General features: G+C 29.1%; 1 protein-coding gene across 1 annotated transcript in view; it reads left to right on the top strand.

The window, feature by feature from the left end:
* Smp_136550 (tyrosine kinase) overlaps nt 1-4,069 on the top strand; it is a gene marked incomplete at its 5' end in the record, with an annotated part of 40,652 nt that overhangs the window by 35,027 nt on the left and 1,556 nt on the right. The gene's annotated exons all lie outside the window — the stretch shown is intronic.

The following is a 4,069-nucleotide window of genomic DNA, read 5'->3' on the forward strand; positions in this document are numbered from 1 at the left end:
ACCAGTCTCGAGCCGAAACCCTTAACCGATAGATCGATAGTTCAAAACCACGTCTGTTGTGAGATAGGAACTCGCTGAAGGCAATTGGTGAATGGTTGCTCAACTTCGTGGATCAGTTGAAGTTAGACATTAACACCGTTGGATGCCAGCTCAGTGGTCTATCGGTTAAGGGCTTCGGCTCGAGACTGGTAGGTCCTGGGTTCGAATCTCGCTCGCGAGAGTGGGTTCGTGGATGTGCACTGATGAGGAGTCCCATAATAGGACGAAACGGCCGTCCAGTGTTTCCAGGTTTTCCATGGTGGTCTAGCTTGAATTGACTCACGCTTTCAACTATAATAAAATATAATTCATGTTTTTATGTTAATTGAAAATTTGTTATTGTTTTCTATCTATTTTAATAATGAATCAATGAAATGGTGTTTTTTTGTTGTTGTGAAAGTAATCGATTAGAAATTAGATTTAAGGAGATGACTCTCATTGCAATTATAATTTGCTCATAATCTATGAGGATGTATAAATTAGTGTATATGCATTATTTTTATCTCGTGACATTTATAAGCTTTTTTCAATATTGAATGTATAGGATCATTTGAACTACATGTTTTGCTGTTGCATCTGTTAATAATAATAATAATAATCATTTACTTATATATGATGATTTCTATTTTACGGATACACGTAATTTATCCAGAAACTGACTTTTAGGTAAATAAAACTATGTGAATTCATTAGCTTTCATCAGGATGTATATCATGTCTTCCCGAGTTAAGGACTGTTAAACAATTATCAAGTATTGTCTTTCTTAAATAATTTCTGTTTATTACATCCATACACCAATTTTTCATATTCATCATACTATGGGATTATCAGGGAATTTCTCTCAAGAAATGATACCGTTTTGGTAACCTCTCTACCCGTACCATGAGTTTTTCTCAAAATTCACATTCAGTTGATATCGTAACGCTCCACGAATTGTCTTCTGAAATCTACATAAAACGCAATGTCAAAATTGGTGACATTGTTAGAGTCCTTTTTTATAATAAACTATGTTGTCTTATAGTGTTTCAGAGGCCTCTTATTACCGTTGTTTATGTATGTTTGTTGTTCGTTGGTGATTTCTAAAATATTGACAATTTTGTGACTTCGAGTACTATCATTTGCATTCCCGTGTCTATCACCTCGAAAACACACTATTTTCAATTTTTAATAAAGTTACTTGTTTACTAATTTCAGTACAGTAATGAATTTATAGTTCGCCATTTTGATAGATAAACTTAAAATATGTGATTTCTTCTCTAACCATGCAGATTTCAAACCTTTTGAGTAAATATTCAAGTTGATTTACTTCAGAAAATTTTTATCTATGGTTTTATATTCTCTTCTACTTCATACCTGTTTATAGTATCCTATTTGATTTTACTTACTGACTACATTGAGGTATTGAATTTTTGAAAAGTAACGTGAATAATTTAACTGGGTTTGTTAAATACTTGTAAGTATAATATTATTTGGACGGTTGGTGTACTTAGTCTGTCCAATAAATACAGGGACTGTGATCATAAAAACGGCGTGAATTATTCTCATATCATTCAGAATACCTCCTGTTTGTGAAAATACATATCTGATGTTTATCCTCTGCTAAAATATCTAGAAGTCGATCTCGTCAGCTGCGTCGCTGTTTCACTTCTTATCGTCCATTTTCAGCTGTATTCAGCTCAATTTCATATTAGTCAAGTCATGATTACATTCTTCCCAGACTTTGATCAGGTGTCAGGAACTTTAATACAGTTTTTGTGCACAATATTCTTTACCTGAAATGCTTTACTATTGTTGTGTGCGTAGAGGATTTTCCCGAAATAAGTTCATCACCAGTCATCTAGACAGTGATTCAGTGATCAGAAACACATTGAGACTACAAAGGTCCAATATTATTATTAGTGCTTAAAGTCGATGGTCGTCCGTAACTAACATTTTCAGTAGTTCACTTCATGTATTTTCTAAACAAAATTGTATACTAACGGTTATAATTGATTTATTGGTAATTAACAAAGGCTTAGTTTGATAGGACTATAGAATATTATTCGACTATAATCAAATCATTCCTGATGTCATCTATGATATATTTGAAATGTAATCGTGTATTCATAAAAATAAAGTTGACGCCTTTTTATTATTTTTTTAAATTGACGATTTCGTTTCTTTCCTTTCCATTTCCTTTCCATTTTTAATAGTTTAATTAAATTAGTTATATCAATTCAGGTGTTGCTTTACTACATAAATTCACACTTTATCTATCATCTCAATATTTTTCTTAAACAGTGTATTATTGATAAAATAATTTGTTATATTTAAAATACATATGAAATTAGGTTTGACATTACTCCTCAAGTACTTTTGTATGCACTGTTTCCTGCATTACAGATACTTTTTTTTAAACTAACAACTTTCTTAAATGGCGTTAACTCATTCCTCTCATTCTTGAAATTAGTCTCTGTTTGGATAGTCGTTTACAAACAGTTATGATATCTCTAACTAAAACAACTATTCCTATTCTACTTAGTTTCATGTACATGTATGCTCATGTGTACTAGCTTTCTAAAGTACCGTTTAATAATACAGTGATTGTTCCTGTATCAATTCCGTAGTTAATTCATTTACTAGAAAAGTGTAATCAAGTTTACTTGGTCTTTAGCAGTACTTTTTATGAAGATTAATTAAATTGCTCGGTTGTGCGTACCAAAACAAAAGAACCTGGATCCGAACCTACAACATAATAATTAAAAAAATGGAATATTTTAAAGCATTAACCTACCGCTTTATCATATAATTATGAAGAGCCATACTCTTTTCTACATTCAAATTTAATCTTAATTTTTTACATACACATTACACTAAGTTCCTTACTTTTTGTCCTCGTTTTTTTCTAGAAATTAGAATAATTTGAGCATAGAAACTAAATGAATAAATATATATCATGTTATTTTATATTACATACACTGTAGTAATTTTGAGTGAATCTAGATGATCACATATAGTTTGTACTAATGAAAATTAACTTTACCGTAAGTTCATAGCTGATTATTTGAGTTAATCAATATCTAAGTGATTAAATACTGTGCAACATTTTCTCTGTTTATAAACTTCTACAACAAGTTTGTTGACTCTTCGAAAAATCAGTGATTTTACTTTGACTTAACTAGTAAATTATTATTTTCCACTAATTATTTAAAACAAACTAACATTTGTAGATTTAGCTTATTATTTTCCAAGCATTTTTGTATTCATAGATTATTGAAATTAAAAAGCACCTCGTAAAAGTTGTTTTCAACTGATCAGTTTTATCAAAGAGTTTATTCATCGGATATGTTCAACAAGTATTAAGAATTGAAAAAATCTAACTAACCATTTATCTGGGTTCTTATACATAATTCTTCCGTTATGAACAAATGTAATCAATTTGTCTCCAATATACAAACTTGTTATATAAAAACCCTTTTAACATAGATGAAAAATCTTTAAAGGTTTATTGACTAGTGTTGTAATTAGTAAACTGATAATAAAAATTTTATTAAAAACATACTAAAAGATAAAGAAAGTTCATCTTTAAAAAGCTCAGTTGGATTAAAGTCAAATGATCATTAAACCTAAATAATGTTCTAGATAAGTAAAATGAAATTGAATGACCTGTAAATTTTCTTTTGAAATGTAAAGTTTATGAACACCTTAGAAACACGACTTAATATCATTTAATTGATTTGTTAGAACCCCCTACAATTATCAGTTTACCTGGTTTAAACCTAAAATATTTCATATACTGGTTTATATTATGATAAAAGTTTAACAAATTTAAAATATCTTTAAATCACATTTTAATGATGTTAAACTCACTATTTTCATTTATCAGTAAGGCACCTGATAAAATTAATGTATTTATTTATTTTTGTATTGTGAATATACCATTTGTATATCTTTTATTAATCAAATTATATTAATAAACTAAGCATTGGATAGTGAGTTATTGATAAATATATTTTTGTTTTATCCTAATGAGTAGAAAAATTGTATTTCT

Source organism: Schistosoma mansoni (genome assembly GCF_000237925.1).
Source record: "Schistosoma mansoni, WGS project CABG00000000 data, supercontig 0013, strain Puerto Rico, whole genome shotgun sequence".
Taxonomy (NCBI): Eukaryota; Metazoa; Platyhelminthes; class Trematoda; order Strigeidida; family Schistosomatidae; genus Schistosoma; species Schistosoma mansoni.